Genomic DNA, 25,593 nt, shown 5'->3' with positions numbered 1-25,593 from the left:
TCTCCAGAGATCGTTCTGTGTTTCTCTCCAGCTTGTTCCACGCTGAGAATTCAAGCTCGGAAGTTCCCAGACCTAGTTAACTGCACTGCTATTGACTGGTTGCATGAGCGGCCACAGGAGGCCCTGTGCTTGTCAGCAGGAGGTTCATTAAGAAAACAGAGGGGATTGAGGTACAGGATTTCAAGCTCATCAGTCSTATGAGAAAGCAACAGAGATCATTGAAAGATCAATAACTGAATAAGCTGGAAAAAAAAAAAGAAAGAAAAAAAGATTTCCTTTTTACTCCTTCTTGCATATTTGTTGTCTTTAAGCTGCCCCTTCCCAAAGCTGCTCTGTTAATGCCCTGCCRCAGCCCACTTCCCTCAGCAGAATTGCACAGGCAGAGAGAGAAGCAGGAAAAGAAAAACTGTGATTGTAACTCAAAGTGCTATCTTATGTGTAGAATATCTTAATTCTAGACTATTTATTTGGATGTGGAATTTATTTAACCCCTTTCAGAACAGCTAGATACATTTAGTAGTGCACCAGGAAGTGAGACTGAAATACTGCTAGGTACAGCCTAGCCTAACTATAGAAGAGCTGTCAGTTTTCCATTCGCTCAGCAACTAGACAGGTGAAAATTTACCCAGAAGACATACAACAAATTCATTTATCATTTTAATTTCTGAGTAATTATTCCCTCTTATCAGTCTAGGTAAAGAAAACACTTTGGGCTTGTTTTCAAAGTACTCATATTCTAGTGAGTGTCTTCAAGTTTTTACGAAAATGGTGGTATTCTTCTAAGTGTTTTCTCACCCGGTTTGCTGTCACTATTGTGCTAGTGGTGAGATTATCAAGTTTTTATGGTGGAATAATTCATGTAGATCTCAAAAAATAAAAATACTTATTTTCTTTCAACAACTGTACTTGCTGCAGTTGCTTTCAACAACTGTAGCTGCAGTAGTTTCAGTTTGGAATGCTATTATGATTGGGATTATTTTGTTATATAGGAGGGCTAGGAATTTCAGAAATACCTAAAGAAAGAACATTCTATTTTGAATCAATATTTGAGATGATAGTAGTTAGTGGTGAAAGCCTGGCATGGGTATGGGCAGGAGGTAACAGCTTTAACRGTTTACAAAACTTAACACCGTAATGTATGGGCAACTCAGGTAGTGATTCAAGAACGAAGAAATATAAAAGCCAATTTCTGCAGTAAACTTAAAATTACACAAATACCTGAGAAGAGAAAGAAAAAAAAAGACCTGCTTCCTGTGTAAGAATGATGCATTTACTGTATTTGTCCTCCCTTCAAACCCACASAAAATAGATTAGGAAATAAGGGTCCAAGGAGCAGAGAGCTCTGCAGGGACCCTTGCTGCTAGCAGGATGCCTGCCTGCCCTTCCCTCTGCAGGGTTTGTGTGACGGAGAGGAACCAAGGGCATGTGCTGGCTGTCCGGCACTGGCCGGGCACGCAGGCAGCAGCAGCAGCAGCAGCAGCTCTCAGGGCTTGCTTTGGCTCTCCAGCAGCATACTGGTGCCTCCTATAGGGCTGCAAGAGAAAGTGATGCCCGCAAATTCTTAGGATTCGTATTTCGCATGTGCCCTATATTTTAACGGTTTGTAAGATGCTTGAATTTCTATTATTCTTCTGTCTGTTTCAGTCAAACTGTTTTCCCCTCAAAAACTGTCACATTTTTTCCCTGTCACTTGCAAATCTTTCTCCAGTTTCTTGCTGGTATTTTCTGAACTTTACTGTCTTATTTCCTGGTCTTCTAATTGGCTGTACATGCAAATGTGACTAAAGAACTAAGAACTGCACATAGGAGATGAGACAGAAACACGCACTAAATGACAATATCATGCCGTGTCATTTTATTAGTCGTCGTATTTTTAACTTGTTGGGAAAGGTAAGAGGTGTTTAGCAAAGAGGCTGAGGAAGAGTAAGAGGGAAGAGAAGGTGCTATGATCACAGAATAGTAATTAGTAAAGGGAGAGGAGGACAGGAGATTTGCAGAGTTATATTGGGATATTGAAAGAATAAGAGAAGCAGGATGGAAAAGGATAACCCTAAAGTACAGAGGGGAATCTTAGCTGCGGTCTGGCATTCCCTGTCAGGGTAACATTTATCCGTGGTGTTTTCCTTTCCTTTTCTCCTTTATAAGATGAATGTGCTGATATTAGAGCAACAAAGATGATTAAGGGAATGGAACATCTCTTGTATGAGGAGAGACTGAGTGAGCTGGGCCTGTTTAGCTTGGGGAAGAGAAGGCTGAGAGGGGATCTGATTAACATGTATAAGTTCAGGAAGGGAGAATGCAGGGAGGAAGGGGCCAAGCTCTTCTCATTGGTGACCAGTGACACGACAAGGGGAAATGGGCATAAGCTGAAACACAGGAAGTTCCATCTCCAGGTGAGGAAGAACTTCTTTCCTGTGAGGGTGACAGAGCCCTGGAACAGGCTGCCCAGGGAGGCTGTGGAGTCTCCTTCTCTGGAGATCTTCCAAACCCACCTGGATGCTGCCCTGTGCTCTGGGTGTCCCTGCTGGAGCAGGAAGGTTGGACTAGATGATCTCTGGAGGTCCCTTCCAACCTTGAACATTCTGTGATTCTGTGATTTTATTTCGCTTGCTCCATTTTAGATATTTCAGGAAAGCTTTTTTTTTTTTGGGGGGGGGGGGGTGTTTGTTTGTTTGTTTTTTGTTCTTAGCAGAGAAATCCTGCTACCTGCAAGTCATATATGCTGGACTTCTGAAAAATATTGTAAATATACTGTCCATAATGAAGAACAATGTGAAGTCTGCTATATCTTGGTAAAAATTAGTTTATCTCTGTGTTTCAAAACAAAGTAGTTAGKTTTAGATTTTTTCATCATTACTGTACTTGAAATTAAGTTAATGATCTTTCATTTCTCTTACAAGTTTAGCATAAATATGATATCATATCTGTATAACTTTAATGTAATAGGAAACTTTCTGTATAAATGCTAAGGGAAAAGCAGGAAAAAAAAGATGAGTTGAATGTGTGAATGGGAAAGGAAGTAGTGGGTTCTCCTTCTTTTAATCTTCAGACCAAGCCTAGGTACTCTTCTGGAAGATAYGGTTTATCTGGGGGTGAGTGGGAACAGATTGAGCTCAGCAGGCTGATGGTGAGCTTCAGTGTCAGTATGTGCTGTAAAGGGTGATCTGAACATGCCTTTTCCCCTATGTAAAAGTGTCTGGACAGAAAAAACAGGTGACCCTCCCTAGTTACAGTGTTTGCTAGGTCACATGCACCCCTTCCTACATGAGATGACATTGGTCAATGTATTGGTTGAAGACAATAGATTGTGAGTTCAGAGATATTTGGACGTAAATGGAGAACTTCAGAAGTGTAATTGATTTGAATGTGTTTATTTTTTGGAAAAGCAAAAAAGAAAGGAAAAGAACCCTCTTCTGTTTCAATATTTCAACTGCTAAACCTATATTTAAGCAAAGCAAAAGAAAAGAACCCTATTTTGAAATCTGTATATGGAGCTTGAAGAACTTACAGAAATTTCTTTATACCTTATCTGGTATWAAGTGTGTCCTAAAGTATATTAAAATAGTATCTTTGTCTCTAAAATATGCACGATGCATAATCAACATGTTTCTCACATAGTTTCATGTATCACTATTGAGCACACAGTRAAAGAATACATGATTGTTTAATCTCCCTTTCTTAAAACAAGCACAGTCTACAGCACTACCATCTCCTTTGAGTCTTTTGCTATTGCTGTCTTGTATGCAGCTTCCTTGGTGCTTAACACTAAATATTGCATGCTATTAAGTATACCTAGAATAAATTTGTTATGCTTCATATGCCTGATTCAGTGCATTGTATTTAAAGTTATTTTATAACAGGTGATGTGACAAAGCCTAAATTAACTTATTTGCATTCTGCCCTTCCAAGGGGAGAACTGTATTGCCCCTCTGCTTCCCAATTATCTCTTTTTTCAGAAAAAAAAAAAAAAACTAGTTTTGATAATTGTCTGCAGGATGCATTCAAGGAGTTCAGTGGCATTGGTCACTTTTGCACTTTGCTAGGCGTGTTTCAGCTAGCTAAACCTTAACTGCAAAAGGCTAAGATCAGGCAATTTTGTAGTGACTAAYTTGGATCCTGAGGAAAGCAAGAGGGAGAACTCAGGCAAAAGTCCCCTCCAAACTTTACTAGTRATTTTATTGTTTGAATTTTACATGTATAAAAGTCTGTCAGCTAAGACCTAATTTGAGAAATTGCACAAAAATGAACGGACTTCAAAATTTAATTTTCTTTAAAATCACAAATAGGTTTATTGCATAGTCTTCTTTAGGAGTGTTGAATAGTTTTGAATCATAACAGCCTGATTTCACTTATTGGCTTCAGGTTACTTTATACTTTCTAATGAACTGCAGTTAAATCAGATTTTTGTTACCGCATCAATTCTTTTTTTTTTTTTTGCTTTTTTTCTTTTTAATAAGAAAGGCTAAATTAGCAATAATAGTTTCCTTTGCCTACAGTCCTGAATGAGCATATATTAAAAAGTACAATGTAGTATTAAAAAAAAAAGGAGATAAATGAATGGCAGAATAAATAATTTATGCTAATGAAATTACTGCAATTAGTAGTTCCACAATGACCCTTTTAAAAGCCACAGCTGTTAATGTCAGGAAGTGCTGTCACTGCTGACCTTATCATAAGAGAAAGTGACAAATTGAAAATGCAGGGAAGACCAATCATCAAAGAGGTCTGTTCGGGAACGATTAGTGTTTTCTGAAAAACAGTGTGAATTACAACCAGCTGCTCTCTGGCTCGGCATGTCTCCCATGCTGTGCCATTTTGTTAAGCTTGATAACAATAGTTATTTTGCCCCATTGAGACAAGTTGTCTCTGGCCACTTCCAGCTCTACCGGAACCCACTTCTTCCCTCACTGATTTACAAATGAAACTGCTGTTAAAGGGCTTTTCAGGGCTGCTGCCTAGAGACCTCTCATAAGGATCATGTGTAAGAAGGTTGTCTTTCCTAGGAAGATTGGTACTGCAGGGTATGTGTATATCATGGGCATGAAAAAACCAAGGGGGAAGGAAAAAGGCTGAAAGAAATTTCTCTTTGAGGCTGCTCAAATTTGCATTACTGGCCTTGCCTTTTAAAATTATTTTGGGGTGATACGTGCTATAAGGTGAGTTTATATGAGCTTTGCTTCAACAAATGATATCCTGATTTTTTTTTTCTTACTCATATCACAATTTATTTCTTCCTTCCCCTTATGCAAATCATTCTTTATTTAGTTCCCCATTTTAATTTCTGTTRTTGTAATTATGGGTGAAACACGTATTCTTTTAAACAAGCTTTTAAAAGTCTTAGGAAAATAATGAGGATTCTTACTGAGAAAAATGGCAAGTCTTTCTGCATCAGCCTGATTGTAATATTAATGATGTAGGCTTAAAACATTTAACTGCATCAACAGCCATTCGTGAGCAATTTTCCCAAAGATCTCTAAGCATTATTGACAATGCTTTGGTAAATTATGTGTGACTTTCCTAAGAGTTGGTGTAGCTCATTTAATTCATATTAATTGATTTTTAGGCTTCCCTTGATTAATTGAACTGGGTTCATCTTGCACAGAATGCAATAAATAATCATTAAAATGAGGGAGATGTGACTCCACAAATTATAAAGTTAAGTATGCTAGAAGTCATAGAGGACAAAATGGAAGTTACTTCAATAATGGATTTAAATAGATTTTCTTGGTATTTCCCTGTTAATTTTGCATGYGGTGCTCTTTCTTAGACATTTATGTGAATATATTCCAGTAGATATAGAAACAATGAATTTGGGGATTTCTAGTTCCAGCTTTAGCTCAAAGAAGTATATTCTAAATCAAAGCAATGTAGTAGTATCTGCTAATTCAGTTTTGGAAAAGTTTAAAAAAAAAAAAAAAAAAAAAAAAACTTAGAGCTTTAGACTTGTAATTAAACAGCATTTTATCTCTGCATTTTGCTCAGGACTGTGACTAAGTGACTGTTTTGAACCATTTTAAATATGCCTAGCCTATTTCTTTTATCATATAGTATGAAAAAAAGGTTCCCAGTCTAACAGCTCTACTTCCCTTCTTGTGGTGAGAATGAAATCTCATGCAGTAATGTGGTCCCCACCAGAGCCTGCGCCAGCTGGTGAAAGGCTCCTGACTGGCTTTTCCTTCACTACCTCCCCACTTGCAAAATGCAATGTGCTGCATTTTGCTCAGAGCTGTGGGCACACATTTTGATTTGGGGGAGTGACTCTGAAGTTCATAAGTTGTAATTACCCTTCTCATCAAAACCCACTCAAAACTGGTAATTTCTCGTTGATATCTGTGAGGCTGACAAGGTGAGATTTCCAAAGGYGAAACAGCAAATTCCTGGAGCACTAGCTCTGCATATAACAGTATAGTCATTTATTTTGTCACTATTTTTAGCCTGTAGGAGTACTTATTAAAAAAAAAAAAAAGTATATAAAGTATATTGCATCACTCGACTCCTATGGTAATGAAGAACTAATGAATACCAGCGCAGAATTAATAATAAATTAATATACTAAAAATATGACAGAGGCATATTCTTGTTTAATGGTTTTCATGTGCTGACAAAATTACATTTTGGATAGACTGAAGAATATTGTTATGAACAATATGTCTTTAGAAGCGGAACCTTTTCTGGCATAAATAGACATATTCAATTTTTTGGAACACTTCTTCGCTCTTATGTTTAAATTTGTTCCTTTTCTTTGCTACATTCAGCTACTTATCCAGGACTCTATTAGCAACTTCATGGCTTATGCCCAGACCAGTGTGAATGCACTGAGTGCCAAATACAATTATAATGAGAAGTGATACAATTATACCACTCCAAAGACTTTTCTGGAGCAAATCATGCTTTATATGATCCTATTAGAGGAAAAAAGACAGGATATCAGGACATATGGGGTGTTTGGTGAATGGCATAGAGAAGATAAAAACTTCTATTTCACATGGAAGTTTTTTTCATATAGAAGTTGCATTCTTTTCTCTCATTCTTTATAATTTTTCTTTTTTATTATTACTAATAAAGAAAAGGTCGCAGCACCTTTTCATTGTATTGATTAGTTCTGGTACAACATCTTTGTGCTTTTCACAGAAATTACTTGATTTGGGAAACTTTTAAAAATTTCACATAGCCCTGCTTTGTGCTTTTTAGTTGCCTTTGGAAGGATGGGTCCCTCCATTAGTCCAAGGCTAAAGCATAGACAGAGGGAGAGGGAAAGAGATAAAGGTGTAGACAACAAGGGAACAATGGGGACAAAGGGAACAAAGGGAACAAGAAGGGACAATGTCCATGCTGAGGCGTAACAAAGTTAGGAGTAACTGGTGGAAAACCTTTACGTTAGTTGTTATCATCTCCTTGAAGGTATAGTCCCAGATAGTCCCTGAGCAATATTTCTGCCTCCAGTTGAATTTTACAGTTCAGTTTTTGGTTAATGAAAAAGATAAAAGCAAAACTTCTATTTTGCAATTGCCAAAGATCAGCCAAAATCCTTTGTGTAAATTTTTCATCTTTTTTGTAAAGTATGTTTTATATAAAAATCTGCAATGAGATCATGCTCATTTACAGACATTGCATAGCTTGGATTGATTGCATAAAAATTGTAATAGGACCCTGACTGGCTTGTTTCATTTCTCAAGATGAAGATCTTCAAAAGCAAACGGGCATCAGAAAGCATAACTGTTTTTAAGTTTATTTTAATAAGATAWCCTATATGACTAAAGTTTTAAAATTCTTTGTATTGTTGTTTGACAGTGGCTAAAGGTAATTTGAGGATTTTAGACATTGCATGCTGTCCTAGCAGACACAGTTCCTAAGCTGTGTTTAGCTTCTATGTGGTCAGATATTTGAACACTCAACTAAGCCCCTCTTTCCAGCCTGGAGCTCTGCACAACAATATCAAGTAGAGCAGTCTATAGTTTTTCAGAATGAAAATACAAAATCAGGTCAAATCAATTGAAAAGGAAGTGTGGAGAGAAACTTTTTTTTTTGATACTTTATTGCTTTAAGAAGTCAGTATTCCAGCTTTGTTTTCTTCACACTTCAAAATGAACAAATTTTAAAAAGATAAATTTTGTAGGTTTTGTAATAGAGTGTTCACAAACAAAGAGCCTTTAGGACCTTTCACTTTCAGAAAGTTGAAGCCTGCTAATATTTTTCTTTGTCTTATGACTTCTGTGATAAGGTTTGGTGTGTCAGGTTAACAGTTCTTTCTAATTAAAATATAATTTCATATCATGAATAGCTGCCAAATAAAATTCTTGGAGGGATAGGCAAGAAAATRAGAGAGATTTAAATACACCATTTATATATGGAAGAGTATTGTCGGTGAATTTCTTCATATTGGCTTCTGGCCTGGCAAGCAATAAATTGTTCTTTCAGCAAGCTAACAGGTAATCTTCGTTAATCAGCATCAGAATTTGGCTTAATCTTCCACCAAACCTCTACTAGTAATATCTTTTCAGAGTGAACAATGAGCATTTTCTAGCATGTCTTTTTGCTTTTATGCTTGCATCTGTGCCAGGCCCTGTAGCAGCTTATGTTGTGCTGCTTAAAAGATGTCTAGTTCCATCAGCAACTGGACAGACATTGCATATGGCATCTTGGTGGAGCTATGAAGTTTCTCATGGGTGCAGTTAGACTGTCTTTGTTTAATCCTTTAGGTCAGAAAAATTGTGAGCTACAAACGTGGAGATGTGGCATAGAAACAAAACAAAAGGCAAAAAAAGGAAAACATGACGTTTTTAGCACAGAAGCCTTTCAAATGTCCATGAATTATATTTTCAGCTTCAGCTTTTTGAGGCACATACAGTATAGTCTTTCAAGAATCATAGCTAGTATCCCTTGCTCCCAAATAGTGCTTTGTCTTTTGCCCTGCGGGTAGAAGATCTAAAATCCAAACTTGCTTCTCAAGAGGCAGAACTGCAACTGAGAAATCAAGGTGCTGAAGCTTTGATTGCTAAGATAAGATTTCAGACTCTGAAAGTGAGCCAAGAAAAGACCATTGCAGATGCAGAGGAGCAAAAGGTCAGTCTAATTCCCCATTTAGTGCTGTTGAGCTATATTTAGCACAGAATAAACCTTTTTAGGTGAACAGTTTTGAACAACTCCCTCTCCAGGGAGCATAAAGTCTGAAGAATTATTATACTTACACATGTAACAGCATTTCACACCATGATTACCACTTGACCTTTCTTTACATTATGCCTTTTCTCAACCTTTTAGCTATTTTAATGAGATGAAAGAACAATAAATACTGAGCTCATTCAAGCATTTAATGGATGTGGATCTTGAGAATCAAACCTATTTGTAACACAGAAAAGGTCAGGGAGTCATCTCTGAGCACTTCAGATTTCTAAAGGCTTTAAGGTTTTAGGTAAATTGAACAACTCAATTGATATAGAAGTCCATTCTAGTATCCATATCTAGTATCTAGTGTACACCAAAATTTCTTGCAATATTCTAGGCGTAAGCCACATATTTAAGATTACAATAACATTCCTAATCAGATTTTTCATTGATCTTCTACCTTTTCGTAAGTTCAGGATATTTACATTAATTATCAACTTTCATATTAGAGAGAGGTTTGCATGCATCTGTCTTCACCACAACTGGATGAAAATGCAGAATTTCATCCAGATAGGAGTGTGGATGGTCCTTCCATAGGAAGTATCTTTGGAAAAAAAATTAAGTATAGGATGATATAAACTGAAGTTCCTCCACCTTAAAGTCTGAAGGTCATATTCAACTCTGGCATTTTGCTACAAAATCTGTTATATGTTGTGTCTTTTACCAATACTAACGAAAGAAAAAATTAATGATTCATAATAGCTTTTGATTTCTGATTTACAAATGTGAAAGCTTCAGTTTACCATGGGGAAAACTACACGATCTGTGAACATTCAGAACTTCATCTTCTTCTTACATTTCATTCTCTTTTCTCTTTCTTCTTCAAGATTTATTATTATTAGATGATATTTATTACTTTTAAAAATGACATTGTGTCTTATCTTTCTTTAYTGAAGAAAAAGAGATTTTTTTGCCAATGGCATTAACAAAGACCAGATAGGAACGTTTATACTTTTTTAGATGATGCTTATTATGAATTCAGCATTTTACTGATGCATGTCTTACATAGGACCTAGAAAAAATTTTCACAAGGTTTAAAGTCAAAAGACTGAAATTAATTAAATTTGCACAAGTTTGTTCAAAAAGCTCAGTGTCTAGCCAACTCCTTTTTCAGTGGTGCTTTTCTTCTATTAGTTCTGTGTGCTTCTGGTAAATTTAGGATGAGCAAGAAATGTCCTTATACAATTTAGAATACTTTATTAAGCAGCTAGTTAAAAGAAACAGAGTGATTACTTTAAACCAGGGATGAGGCTCAGCTTCACGCTACTAACAATCGCCAAACTCCCCTGTTCACTGCTTTATTGCACTTATGAAATGTTTACATTGGAATGCAAGTGTCATTTTGTGCTACATGAAAGTTTTTTTCACCATGATAAAGATGCTTTCTAAATATTAGTCTTCTATTATTTTGTTATAAAATTGGCGAGGATTCATATTTCAGCTAAATAACTTGTGCACACATAATTAATTAAAATTGACCACCCTTTAAAAAAAATCCTGGTCTCTAGGTTTCAATCTAAAGTTTATGAGATTGTTGTGTTTTAGGTATTTAAGGCAGTAGAGGCCTTAAGGCCTTGTAGGTATGGCCTTAGTGTGGTGTATTACCTAAGAAGGATGGAAGTCACTTTAGATCWGATTCATGAAGAAAAGTTGAGTCAGTTTGGATGTCCCATATCTGTGGAAGTTACATATCTGTACAGTAATCRACTGGAATCTGACTATGAGTGTCACTCTGTTCAGATTTTAAAGTAGTAGGCCCTAACATTGCTCTCATTTTGCTAGTAGTTTGCATGCCCTTTGCATATCCAGGGTGCTTTACAGATAAAGATGCATGTGTTTTTCTTCTAACACAACGGCCTATCCCATCAAAGAAAGAAAACAAGTAGTGCATGGTGTACATCTGCAGTTGATACTAATTGAAGATGGATCAAAGATCCAGAACCAGAATTCTCTATTTACCAAAACCTAGCTGAAGTACACTCTTTATTTACGTGGTATATTTGAGCCACTATGCTCATGGTCTGAGTGCTAAGGGCGCACAAAAGGACACGCTTCTTCCAGCTTTCTAGCCGTCGTCTAGCCATTCTAGCAATTTAGCCATCATTTAAGAGCTTTATACTGTAGGAATTACTGATGTGAATGGAAATAAATTTCTAAAGAGAAAAATGCAATGCTTCTTCGTCGGCCCCCCCCCCCCTTTTTTTTTTTTTTTTTTTTTTTTTTTGTGAGAGGAAGTAAATTTGAGGAACCTTTGTACAGCTTATCTGCCACTTGTTCTGTTTAATTTTTCCTCCTTAAGAAAAATGAGCTTGTCTGATTTCATTGTGCATCAACAAGCTTCAACTACGCATAAGAAAAAAACAGATACAGAGTAAGTTTTGTGTGACTTGAATGAAGAATACACGGTCATGTAAGAACCACAATGTGTTCACATACTTACATTCTTAATAACTGTGAAAGAGTATCTTGGTTATATATTTAAATGTTTTTCCTTTTAAGTTAATTTTAGTAACTTATGTCTCAACCTTGTGTAGGGAAAATATAAGCCAAACCAGTATGCAATATTTAATTTTAGAAATATGTTTTGGCTAAAATGTCAACCAATAGCCTTTGGAAATTTCATCCTAAAACTTCCACAACTACTGTTTTGGACTTGCCTTTCATGAGAGATATGAAAAAGATTAAACTTTTTTAGTAACATGTTCTTTATAATGTGCTACATGTTGATTTTTAATCTTTGTTCTCTCCTTGGATAATGTCTATATATGTCCCATATAATAAGTGTTACATGGAAAATGCCCCCAAACAATGATGCAARTTAGTTAAATTTTAATTAGTTAAATTTAAAAATTAAATTATTATAGGGACTTCTTACTRCCAGTGCATATTGCTTGATCCAGTTATTAACATCTTGATCACTGCAGTATCCCCTTTCTCTGTAATTTAACTTTGGTTAAGCAGGGCCTATCATGAAATGTTTGCATGAAAAGTTATTCAATGTAAGGTACAAATATAAAGACTGACCAAGTATAACTGACTTTAGCACCATGTAACATATCCGTAGATAATATTCCAAATATTCCACTTTAATCACAGAATGGTTAAGGTTGGAAGGGACCTCTGGAGATCATCTAGTCCAACCACACAGCTTTCCTTTCTTTTATGACTTATTTTGAGATATGTATATTTATTAAGAATTACAAGTACTTCTTGTACAAAAATAGTCTTCTAGTGTTTTTTTTATATAGAGCAATCACCCCTGAGTCTCGCAATGTCCTCTATTTATTTTTTAACRTATCCTTCAGAGAACACCACCTATGGTTTTCCATTCCATACTGACAACAATTAATATAACCTTTTCATATTTGAAATATTCTGTCATTCATTAAGTTTCCAACTGTAAATCTAGCACTGTCTTTTTATATTTATTTATTTCCTCTTCCATTTCTTTGTGGATTTTTCTACGGGTCATTAGGAGTAGAGTTATTTTCTCAGCTATGCTGAACTCCTAGTAGGAAGAATTCTGCACCACAGATTAAATTATGGTTCCTCTGCAGTTAGCTCTTTCCTGTGTTAGGGCAACAGTGGTCAAGTTGTCATTTGTAATGAATACTTTTCTTAACGACTCTATAAAATCCATCATGCCTGTTCAGCCAGGCTTCCTTTTACAAAGCCAGAGGCTTCAGTTAAAACTGTTATTTTTATAACTGATTCTTACAGTAAATGATCAACTTTATGAATGTTTTTAAGGAGTCATAACTACGTTGTTGTAACAACAGTGAAGCCCAGAGCTCATGAAACTATTGAATGGAGAACACTATAGCTGGTGAAATTCACTCCTGATAAATGCAAAATCCTACATATTGGAAGGAAAAATGTGACTATTCATAAATAAGTCTTAGTGACTGTTTATTGCTTATTAGCCCAGGGAGGAACATCTGGCYGACTGTGAACTATTTGAAGAAGACTTCTAAAACCAACTGCCAAAAAAAAAAATACTGTTCAGCTTATTAGGAATGGGATGAAACCCAGTTCAGAACACATTAGAGAGCTTCAGTGCACAGCCTCAGGAGAAAGCTACTGTGTAGAAATTTCTATTTTGGCTTGGAAAGGCCATAAAGAATTAGCTGGGATTCAAAGCTAGGTAATAAGACTGATTTGGGGTGAAAATATATTGGAGGTTGAAATTTGGTTTCTCTAGTCAGTAAACAAATGGACATTATGAAATAAAAGGATAACAAAAAGGCAAGAAGCAAGAGTCACAGATTGCAACAAGGGAAAATACAGCTGGACATAATCAAGTAAAAATTATGTCAAACTAATCTAACTTTCAAATTAGCCCTGTTTTGAGCTGGCAGTTGGACCCAGTGACCTGCAAAGGTCCTTGTAGCCCACATGATCTTATAATCCAAAAAAAGAAACTCATTCGGTGCATTAATACTTCACAAGGGGATGCACTTCAGTAAAAGAATAAAAAAGAAACACTTCTCTGTGCAGTGTGKAAATCAACTGTGCTTACATTCCTAGCACTTAAGACAACTGGTATGATGATATACTAAATCTGCTGCACGTAGAGTCTTACTCAGGAAATCTTGCATTTATTTTCTTGTAAAAGAGTTAAGATTGAGTCCATAAATCTGAAGAAATGAAGAAGTGATTTGATTTTTATCTATGATATATCCAGAGATGTGAAAACAATTTTGAAGTTGAGCAAGAACTTCTGAAAACTTCCATAAAGGAGATCTTAATCCATCTATTAACTAACGAAGAACGAAAAAAAAAAAAAAAAAAATTTAGAGCTTATTATTTCTTTTGGAAAATTCTATGTCCACATGTTGTGTCTCACAGTCTACATGTTGTATCTTATGTCAGAATAAGCCTCCAATGTCAGTGATTCTGCTATGTCTCCAAAAATTTCACTTCAAAAGTCTGTTGCAATGAAATTCTTTGTAAAGGAACTTTGAAAAACCATCAGAGTTCATCTAAATGTCTTGCAAATTCTGGGTAGCAATAGGACTCTCATCTCTTTCCCCAGGTTTCTAAAAATAGGGGCTTTTTATTATAGAAAAAATAGATGAGTTTTTAATGMTCTCTCCTCCTCCATTCATGGATGTTCTATGCCCCTTGACCCTCAATGCAACTTTCATTTATTTATTTATTTATCTATTTATTTTGGTGGAGAGATATAGAGATATTTGTACTTGTTTTTCATATGGAAGTTTTCATGGCTGGCTATGTTCTGTAATGATAATCAATGCAGATGTTAATAAGCAATAATAAAACTTCAGCCTAGATAACACAGTGAACTAGCCTGCTTTCTCTTTTAATGGGTTCCAGGTTTTATCTAACTAAAAAACCCTTGTCAAATACAGATAAACCATTAATTAATGTTATTGCAGTAATTTTTTTTAAAATGTCAAAAATATAGAGACTGGTACAAATACAGTACATCGTTTTATATAATTCCAGTGTTTTAAAGACAACTGAAGTATACCTCCGTGTGGTTTCTTGCAGATTAAAATTTTAAAATACAAGCACATATGTTTGTCTATCTAGTCCAACAGTTTCTACCCAGTTAGAGTGAGGAGTGAGGAATGGGTTAGAAAATAAAAAATAGATTTCTTCTTCAAGAGCAGAATTATTTTCCAAATATTTTGATCAAAAAGGAAACAGAATTCCATCTTTAAAGCACAAGAGTTTATTCCTAGTAGCTGGAGTTGCACTATACAATGAAGACTATAGTGCAGATGCTCATGCCTCCAGAAGAATATTCCTACCACCCTTACTGTCTTTGAATCTTTGGTGAATGTGTGTCCTTTATTTTAAAGCAGAGGTTCAGAAAAACTAACCCGCTAGCTGCTTCAGTCTAGGCAAACATTAGCATTTTCCATTTTTTCCCCTCCCATTTTTGCTAGTGCTGTTTTGGCATTCTTTAGCTTCCTGTTTGTTTCCCTAGCAGCATCCTATGGTTTAACTCTGTAGCATTACATCTCTGTCGGGTGTATATTATCACACAGACAAACCTGAGATGTGTAGAAATAGCAGGTCCTTTATTTTCTTTTATTTTCTGCATGCAGAAAAGGAGAGGAAAAAAAAAAAGAACTATTTCTATGTTGATTCATTTTTACACTCATTCATAATAGATCTCCGTCAGTCTGCTTCATGAAAAGAACTCAGCCTTTACCTTCTCAATTTAAATGTATCGCCATTAAAAAGTGAATTGGCTGTCCCATTATTCCCAAGGAACTCTAATTTGTAGTTTCATATTTTCCCCCTTTACTATTGCATCATGCCACTCATTTTTAATTATATGCTTATTTTAAAAATTTTGGATTGAACATCACCAATTCAAGCACTGGAAACTTGCAAGCCACAATCTGTCTTGTTTCTGTGTTTTGGGCTTTCTTTTAATAGTCTTCCAAGTTCTGCTCTTGCATTTGATTTCTGTCTTACCTGATTAATTGCAAAAATAATATTTTTTAAGATGTTAACATCATAGCTTCCACCACCCAGATGCCTGACTTTAACATCTTTCTTTTCAATAGGACTTTCTGGGTTGCTCAGAAAAGCACTTTCTTTTCTTCTGACAATTAGGAAGAATGTAAAAACTTATCTTCTTGGTAAGTGAGAAAACTGAGAAAAATGTTTTCGTTGTTTTTGTTCTTCTTGATAAATAAAAGCAATATGTTGAAGGTTTTACAAGGAAAAAGGACATATATACAAGGAGAAAAAAACTTCTGATTTTTTCACCTTTTTGGATTAGTGGTTAGCATTTTTGAACTGTGACTATTTTAATTTTAATCTTAAACTTTTTCAGAAGAAGAGGGGAGTTGAATGGTCTTCAACAGTGACTATATCTCTTATTCTAAGCTTTGCTTAACTATTTTAGTCAAGTAGGCATTAACAGAAACCTTTTCAAATTRTTTTATCTTACAACTACATGTTTTCTTAACTGCTTAAATAAGATAACGTGGAGAAAAATCTGCAGATCAGGAAAATGTCAGTGGCATGGCAAGAGTGACAGAGACTGCAGACTAAAGGATGATTGGCTAATGTCCTTATCTCCACAGAACTCCCAAGGTGCTTCAGATTAATAAGCATAGGGGAGCAAACATTTCTTTGCGTCATTATTAATAATGTTTTTTCTTTGAGTTCAGGAGCTAAGGTGTCCTACCAGAAGGAATTTACTTACTATGTGGGTTTTTTTTCTCTTAAATGCTTTAGTATGCGTAGACGTAACTACAATGTCCTCAAACGTTTGTATTGAATCTGGTCCAAAAAACTTCTGACTTTGTCTGGAACCATTAGATCCTGCTATATTGTCATTATCATCAAACAGAAATGCCCTGTTTCAAAATTATCTTTGAGCACCTGATTTCCACTGTTGAAATGGGTATTTAGTAAGAGTTTTGTTCTAATTTGTGGTAGATTTGTAGACAGAATTAAGAGTACAACAATCCTTCCTCAAAGTTTCATATCCTTCAGTCTGAAAGAGGCTGTAAAAATATTACTATTAACATATATATGAACAAATAACTTAAACTGTAATTTACCCATCCCTTTTTTGAATAGGATCTGGATTGCAATATGTGTCAGCTCATGGCTTCATTCAGGAAAACGATTGCAGGGGAATTCTGATGTCAAGATGATGGTAACCACACAAACATAACTACTGACAGAACTTGAGGTAAGAATATTTTGTCTGAATGTTCTTACCAGAGTGAGTTTTGAAATACTTAGAATAAACTGGTTAAATTCTAGGTTAAGCCTAAAAGATTACTAAAAACAGAGTAAAAGGAAAAAGCAAGGGAGTGAGGAATGACAACATGCCCTTGCTGAAAAATGATTTAAATCAATGCAGGGAGGATAGTTTAAAAATAAATAAAAACCAACCCATCGTAAAATCCAGGGAAATGAAATGTACTGCACTGGAAATGACAGATACTACCTGCACTTGCCAAAAAAAAATGTGTGCTACTGAGTGGCCTGAATTGGCATGGTCCCTAGAGAAAGATCTCYATGACTAAGATACCACATTTATACACAACTGTGAATGCATTTGACAGCCTGGGCTGCCTCTTGCTAATGAGCTGAAAGAGTGAGTAATCCTGTAGGTCAGGGTGAAGTTGTCCTGTGTCTGCCCCATTGCTGTAAAGAAGTGGAAGGCACCAACCACATTAGCTCCTTGTTTTTTCTTTATCCTTATGCAGAAACCATCCRTTTTTAATTACAATTAGATTGCATTTATGTTAAAATTGCCGTCTTTTCAGTGTAGGTATTATCTTTATTTGTAGAAAAGCATGACTGAAGCTAGCACATGCCTATTTAATGGTCAGTTTCAAGAAAACCATTGAGGTAAGCCGTAGCATTGCTGTGCTGTCTTCCTTAAGTCTTGGTAGAAATGATGTTGTCTTAGTCCATCGCTTAGAATTTTACCCATTCCTTTTTCACAGAAACACAGAATGGCTGAGGTCAGAAGGGACCTCTAGAGATCACCTAGTCYGACACCCCTGCTCAGGCAGAGATACCTAGASCACATTGTACAGAATCACATCCAGGCAGGTTTTGAAGATCTCCAGAAGAGACTTCACAATAACACAAATTAAAAACAGCAAAGAGTATTCACACTACTCATTTTCATGAATTTCCCAGGTGGTCTGATTTTTCTTAAATATGAAGTTGCACTTTGTAAAATCTGTCTTGTTTTACAAGAACAAAAAAGGAATAATTCTATTTTTGCAAATCTGTCGGTGGAAGTTATCAATCAAGAACACAAAATCAGGTTGGAAAACAGTATTTATAACTATCTAAAGAAACTAACGCAATTAAATCAGATAATCGTATGATACCTATTCTAAAATCCATACATCAAGAGAGGTAAAGTACATAAATAATTTTCCTTTGCTAGGAAAACAGCAAAACTGCTAAGGTATTATATTATCTGTACATGAAAAGTTTTGATTTTCTCCAAGACACATTTGAGACTTTTGCATTTTGCAGACCCCGAAGTCATCAGAAACTCAATGACCTTTGCACAAAGGCAGTGTCCAAGTCTTGGACTTGAAGGCTTATACACAGTTAAAGGAAATTTTTCTTCAAGATTTGAGGGGTTTTATTAATGATCTTATTGTATAAGTTAAGGGAGAAGATATTTAAAAGGATTAATTGAGAATGTCAGGTCTTTTCCTCTGAGAATAAATTCTTTTTGACTACAACAGGAGACAGTTAACTTCTGAAAAGCATCAAGACTGATGATTTTGTCTATATAGCATTGACCTGGAAGCTCAACCATTCAGACTAATAAATCARGCAATTTATATTTAATCATTAACTAACTCCCGAGCTGAACAGCTGTTCAAAATTAGAAATGGGTCACCCTGGCCAGGATGACATTACAGGCAATCTATAATGCATTAGAATAAAATTATAGTGATTTTTAACTGTCTGGAAATTTATTACACTGCATGTTCAAACTCTTAAACCCTTGTTAGCCAGTGTCGCTAGTGATTTATGGTGCTTGGGTGGTATAGTAAAATTACTGAAGATTTAAATAGACGATCATTCTATGTTTAGTAAATCTTCAAATTTCAAAGCTATTTTGGAGAATGAGGTGGGTGCTCTTTATTGTTTATGACTTAGCAGTCAGTGACAACAAGAGGGGAGAATGGATAAATCAAAAAAAGCCCTCTTGTAAATTAATGGATTTATTGTCTTGTTGCCTTCAGTTGATGATTTAAAGAAGACTCTAATGAGTTCTGTAGCAAAAACTGGATATCTAAAATACTTCAAACCTGCTACATTCTAAAGGTCTCTGTTATAACTTTTAACAGGAACAATCCTTTACTCATCATTTGTTGGATATCTCTTGTGAATGCAGTTGGGAGTACCTTCATCCATATTAATGAATTTACCGTGAAAAAAAGAGATGAATATTCACTCTCCTAAGCACTATAKTTAGATATATTTATTATATATTATATATTAGATATATTTATTATATATATTATATATTAGATATATTTACTATATATATTATATAGATATATTTATTTAGATATACTTCTGTTTTCTTTGAGGATATTTTATATTCCCCTTTTATAAAAGAAAGAAGAGTTTGAATATGCTGTTATTGTAGAATTCTATTTCTGCCTCTGCAGAATAGAATAGTTAATGATTTCAATAAATATTTATGAATTTTCTAAAAATTAAGTGAAAAATATATCAAAAATGTTAGCAATTGTTCTCTTGCTTTATTTTTGTGCATATAGAAATTTATTTATAAAAATGAGAGCTGTTTAATGACATTGATTTTATACATTTTAAGGCTTTCAAGAATGAATGCATCTCTGAGTTCAGTGAATACAGAGTTCTTTATTTAAAAGGTCTGTATTTAAAAAGCCTATGTTTAAAAGAGACTGTGAAATACTCCTTGCAGATCGGTATTTGTTTTCTAGTATATATGCTTTTCTCAGATTGCAGGTACATTTGAGGGAAGTGAGGGAAAGAAGACAATTTTCTTTTGGCAAATGAAAATTCKCTCACATTCCAATTCAGTATACCAAATTCTGCCCTTTGCTGACACCTTTGTAACAGCAAATCCTATAAATGGTTGTGCAGTGGTGTAAAGAGCTCTATTTTGCTTAGTTTTCCAGCTCTAAGAAGAGTATAATAACAAAATCCTCTTTTCTTCATACATGGAGGAAATCATGATAAGATTAAAAAAATGCAGAGTTTTCTCTACAGTATTTCCTTTCTTGGCTGTGGCAGTGTGTTACTCTGGCCTCCTGGAAACATKCCTCATATATCAGCATTTCAGGAAATGCTGCCATTCATCTTTCCTGCACACAGCTTACAAAGTATAGCTGTAATATGRTATGGTCTGAATAGCATGAAATTTCTCTCTGTTGTTCTGTCTTTCAAATTGGATTATTCTCTTGTCACCATCTTCACCACTATATATCACTTAGCCCTTCCTTCCTTATCTTTTTTCATGAAGCTTTGGGCTGTTCCTGTCTCCTTACTACTCTGAATGCTCCTGACCCTCTTCTACTTCTTCAATTTTTCCAGTGTGCCACAAATCACAATATTGTCTCACAATTAATATAGCTTATTCTCTGAGCATGTGAAGTATGGAATCCCTGTTTTACATTGGAATTAATTTTTAAATTAACTTTGTACGTTTTAAGATGCTTGCACTGAAGAGCAGTTAATGAAATACCTCTTCTTAGTTTGGATAGTTTTCCTGCCAGAAAGAGACTCTGGAGAGTCTGTTAGATAGCTCCTTGTTTTCTGATTTTTGTATAGATGAATACTGATTTATGTTTCAGAAAAAGAAAACATATTCCAGAACATTAAATGAGCACTGAATTTGCAATATCTAAAGCTACATATATTGAAATTTATTCTGTGTATTTTTTTCAGTTTAACCAAACTTATTAAACTTAATGAAATAAATGTCTTAAGGGGAAGCATATCTTTTTGAAAACCCATGATAAATATGATAAATATCTACTTTTCACATCTTCTGGTATATTCTTTGGCATCTGACAGTCCAAAGGGGTGGTTCTTACTTTTCTGCCTAGCAAGTTTTAATTTATATCAATCCAGTTATCTTATGCATTGCACTGGATCATGTCTTGCTTCTTTGCAGCCTTGACAGATTGTTATRTACTTTTCTGATTCAAAGCTTCATGTTCCTATAACCAAATACCTGGACCTGATTGCCATGTGTAACACCATGATAGCAGCCTGGAATAACGGCGGACTGCCCAGTGATAGAGTATCAGCAGCAAAAGCCACTTTCCTAATGCACTGTGAGCCCTGGCCTGCAGGGACACATCCCCAGCAGGAGGGAATTAAATGGATAAAAAATAAATATGAGACTGACCTTAAAAGCCATTTAGGATAGGAAGAGTATAAGCCTGCTGAAGAATTGGCTTTTGCCTGTACTGCCCTGAAGTTCCCCTAATTTTTATAGGGGATTGGTATTTGTTGAATTAACCTTACTTGAAATCTTGAAACATTAGAGTGTCTCAAAGCTGCTGCTTATTTATAGGTATTTTCCATTTGAAATGGTGCTTGAAAGAGAACCTTTTGCTACTTATTTTAGAAATAAAATGGAAGCTGTGGTGTGCTGCTTATGAAGCGCAAAACACTTTTTCAACAGGTAGGGTGCAAATTCTAATGATATGACATTGCYAGTATTGCATAGGTTAGTCTACAGGATGCTGCCTCTAGCAGAGGAAAAAGTCCAATCCAGTGTATCACATTCAAGGCAAAAACAATTTTCAGGTCCTTTGCCAATAAACAAACAGCAAAAAACATCTTTCAACAACTGTATAAGTTATAAAACATTTTGAGGTTTTTAAGGACTATGAAGGGCTATCTGAGTTTATTTTAATGAAATCCAGACAATTGTACAGTACAGTAAACCATCATAGTAATGCCTTATTTTTTTTAAAAAGCAATTATCATTTATCCTGTGTTCTCCCCTGAACAAACCCTATTCCCCGTCTGCCCTCATGTGTGGGGGAACTGGCAGACTGGATTTGGATTGAAGAGTTTCTTGGATTGAAGATATTGAAGGGTTTTCCAGTACTAATATCAATCTAAGGAAACCATGCCTCAGCTTTGCATGGTCTATTGGGACATATCATGGGACAAATCAAGGAACTGGTCTAAAAAAAGTGAAAAAGACTAATGAGAAAGAAAGAAGGGAGTGAGGGAAAGAAGGAAGGAAGGAGGGAGAGAGGGAAAGAGGGAGAGAAAGAGAGTTACAAGACGGGTCAAAAAAAGAGCAGCTGGAAGAGGAAATTCTGTACACCAGTATTGCCTCCTATGCTCCGTGTGTCAGAGCAACTTGCTGCCAGCATTTACCAAAGCAGCCAGGCAGGGGCAGTGCTGCTTCTGGCTCTTCAGGTTTTGTTTTTTTGTGTTTTTTTTTTTTTTTTTTTTTTTTTTTTTTTTTTTTTTTTTAATAGAACTAGTCTACTTGCACCAAAGCTCACATGCTCCTTTTCTCATGTAAGTGCTCTGAACACCTTACTGCAGAAACTATTCCAAACTCCCCCTTCCACTGACAGGACTACAGCTCTGATAGCTTTGAATTTGGTTATTCAAGTAGGTAATTCAAATTCAGATCAGGTAACAGAAGACTGAATTCATGCGTCTTAACCAAGACTATACCATGAGTGATAAAGAAAGCAGAAAAACATGTTTTGGTCTCCTATGTTGCCTGTGTATGAATCTTCCATTTCTACTCCACCACCACCGTTTTTCATCTAGAATTTGAAAACTTGCTGTCAAATTTGAAAAATATCAAAAATATTTCCTAAGATCTAATTAAGGTAGTTCTAGATATGAATCGTCAGGGATGATGATAGGAAAAGTTAGGAAACTAATACTTAGGCCCTGGTTTTATTCATGCTCTTGATCACTTTTTCATGAAGACTTCCATGAGTGGTTAAGTCTTCAATACWGCTGTAACAAGTTGAGTCACTTTAAAAAACATTGTTGACTTCTGGTTGCAGAGTAATTTTTTTCCTATATATTTCTCCTTGTGAACTGAAATGCTGTTATTGACTATGGTCAAAATGATTTTATTTGGAATCCTGAAAATACCTCTGTCTTCTTCCTCTTCCTATTTTCAAAAATCACATCAGCAGCTAGACTTTCAATAATAAAGAATACAGAAAGATAAAAAGTYGATAACCGCCAAAAGCAGTTCTGGATTGGCCTCCAATTTTAGTCACAAAGTTTTCAGACTGCTTGCACAGTTTCAAACTATTAAGAGAGATTATGAAAGGAATGTTAAATAAAAATGCTATGCAGTTATGATCAGATCACCTAAGTTCTCTCTCCCTCCTTTCCCGCTCATAAATTTCAGGTGTTTGGTGCCTGAACACTAAATCTAATCATTATCCAACAGCTGAATCTTGAGTACATAAAGCTTCCAGAAGATGCACCCATACCCTGCACATTGTCCTCTTAAAATGATTCCTTTTATTGCGTTTTTCCTTAATGGCATTTGAAGTGCTACTGAGTAAGACCAGAAAAAGTCTGATTTATAAAATCTGTGGTGGAGAAACAGAGTGGAGAAACTTTATGGAAACTTAGAATTMTATTGGCCTTACAGAAATAGTCTGACATCTCTTAAAGAATGAGACAAAGAAGAATTTAAAACAGTAGAAAATGGTTGAGTTGAAAAGGACACAGGTCACAGCAATTGCATTTACTTAGCAAAAGCTTTCCAAGAGTACAACTGAGTTCCGAACATACACACGTGCATATGAAAATACTCAAATATGAATCAAATTCTTTTTGGTGAATATTTTAGCAGCATTATATGACCTCACATTCTCTGTCTCACTGAAGATGTAGTAAGTCTCCCTTGTGGGGCATATATGTAAAAATATACTTTTACCAAATATGCAAAACTTTTGTTGTTCTGGTTCATTTCTGTTATTTGTTTATTTTAGTAGTCATGTCAGGCATTTTTTTTCCATCCTAATAAAGAAAGACTAGAAAGATATTTTTGATAGATATGGTACAGTCCAGCAGCTGAAGTTCATTAATAATTGGAATGTTGCAGACTATGAAGTAATGAATACTAATTACTCCTTTCATGTCTGACAGCACCCTGTGGACCAATACATCAGCCCAGACTTTAATTTGGTTCTAGTAATGGTTTTATCAATAGTACATTAATTCTGTGTTTGAAAAGATATACAGTTGAACCTGACCCACACAGTAGATACCACTGTCATAAAATGGCCACATACTGACAACAACTGGATAATTACAAATAATTAAATCCACTGAGCTTCAGACAATCCTAATTTTAAGTAAAATATATCTTATCATATCAATCGACAGAAAGCATATCTAGGGAGATATATCAGCTTGTACTCCTTCCAAAGCAAATTTACTATCTTGCATATTAGAGAACTTGCTGATCTGTGAAGCAAAGTGTATATCTCCCTCATTGTTTACCAAGACTGTGCTGGTGTTGGAGTCTTAGATGTTCTGTAGCACTGACTTCTGGGAGTGTTGCTGAATTAGGACTGCAAAATATTCAGAGAACTTCAGAGAACATCGAATGCATGTGTATAATTGGTTTTCTACTCGCCGTATGGATGGTTGCAGTATGAACTATAGGTGGCTGTTTTCTCTGAAAATGAAACTTATTAAATTGTCTTATACTTAGAAGTCCGACAATCTTTAAACATTCAAGTCTAGATATTTTGTTTTAACTATGCAGTTTCAACTGCTCAATGATTTTTAATATATCTTAGATTATTGCCTTAATTTATTAAAATATTTTAGAAAAATTTCTTTTTTGGGAAAATAAAATGAGAAAAAAATATTCAAAAATTGCTAATGAATGGGGCATGGGTTTGTGTAAGCATGAAAGGTACAAGAAAACAAAAAAGTAAAATCTAGATGCAACTTATACACAGTATATATAAAAATGACTTAGAACACACATACCTAGATCTAGTGGAGCAGCTAAGTTAAGGCATAAGTGTAAACAGATGCCAATTCTATGCAGTTGTTGTTTGTCAGTACTTTGCTAAAAGAGAATGGATAAAATTGAATAGGTTTGATTTAGATTGGCTTAATGTGGGTATTTTATGTTACCTCTACAGCTAGCACTGTTTTGGAGATAGCTGGATGTGGCCATTAACTATAATAGATCAATGTCATTTTGGCTTGTATGGGAGATGATAGAGGAAAAAAAAAGTCATTGTTCATAAGATTCCTAGTTGCATCCACACGAAATGTCACATCCCTTGAAATTGTTTGTCCATTCAAAGTGGCATTCATGTCCTTCCACTAGCAAGATATAGTTATTACAAGGTTCTTCAAGATATCTTCAAATTTGATTTATGCACTAATGTAGCTCATGTGAACAAATATCAATTGTTATGAGACATGAGCATTATGCATGAAAGAGCCAGACAGTTCAGTTCACTCACTTTCTCTATAGGAATAGTTTTCTTTGCCTTGAGCATCCCGACAGCTGRGTAACTTTAAGGCAGCACTTTTCCCACTGAACTAATTTGACCAACTCACACAGCTTGCCTACTGAGATTGCCTAGTAACAGCTCCATTCTGCACCAGGTTTCATCTGATTTGTTCAACTTCATTCGGTACRTTACTTGCTGGAGTTCACACGTCTGTTCCAGAAGCTTTTAATTTTAAGCAACAGGAACTGAAAGAGACTCCTCTGGAAAATATGTGTTTATCCCTCTTCCTTCATACTGAAAAATATTGTTTTCTATTCCTTTCCTATCCAAGAATTTATCACTTCTCTCCATTCTTGCTGAGCTGATCCAAAATATTTAGCTATAGGAAACTGTCATACATTCTGCCATTTAGAATTACAGTACATTTTGGAGAGCATCTGCTTGGAGGTGGACATTTGTT

At 35.3% G+C, this 25,593-nt stretch overlaps 1 long non-coding RNA gene across 1 annotated transcript; it reads left to right on the top strand.

The window, feature by feature from the left end:
• The first annotated feature begins 15,718 nt into the window (after positions 1 to 15,718).
• Positions 15,719 to 19,142, top strand: LOC112942433. The gene is made up of 4 exons (XR_003248383.1): positions 15,719 to 15,785; positions 16,738 to 16,852; positions 17,460 to 17,520; positions 18,996 to 19,142. It is a non-coding gene; the product is annotated as an uncharacterized LOC112942433 (long non-coding RNA).
• The last annotated feature ends 6,451 nt before the right edge of the window (positions 19,143 to 25,593 follow it).

Source organism: Nothoprocta perdicaria, unplaced genomic scaffold (assembly GCF_003342845.1).
Source record: "Nothoprocta perdicaria isolate Ctin4 unplaced genomic scaffold, notPer1 scaffold_128, whole genome shotgun sequence".
Taxonomy (NCBI): Eukaryota; Metazoa; Chordata; class Aves; order Tinamiformes; family Tinamidae; genus Nothoprocta; species Nothoprocta perdicaria.
Note: the sequence above shows the minus strand (reverse complement) of the source record. Positions and strands in the feature narration are given on the sequence as shown.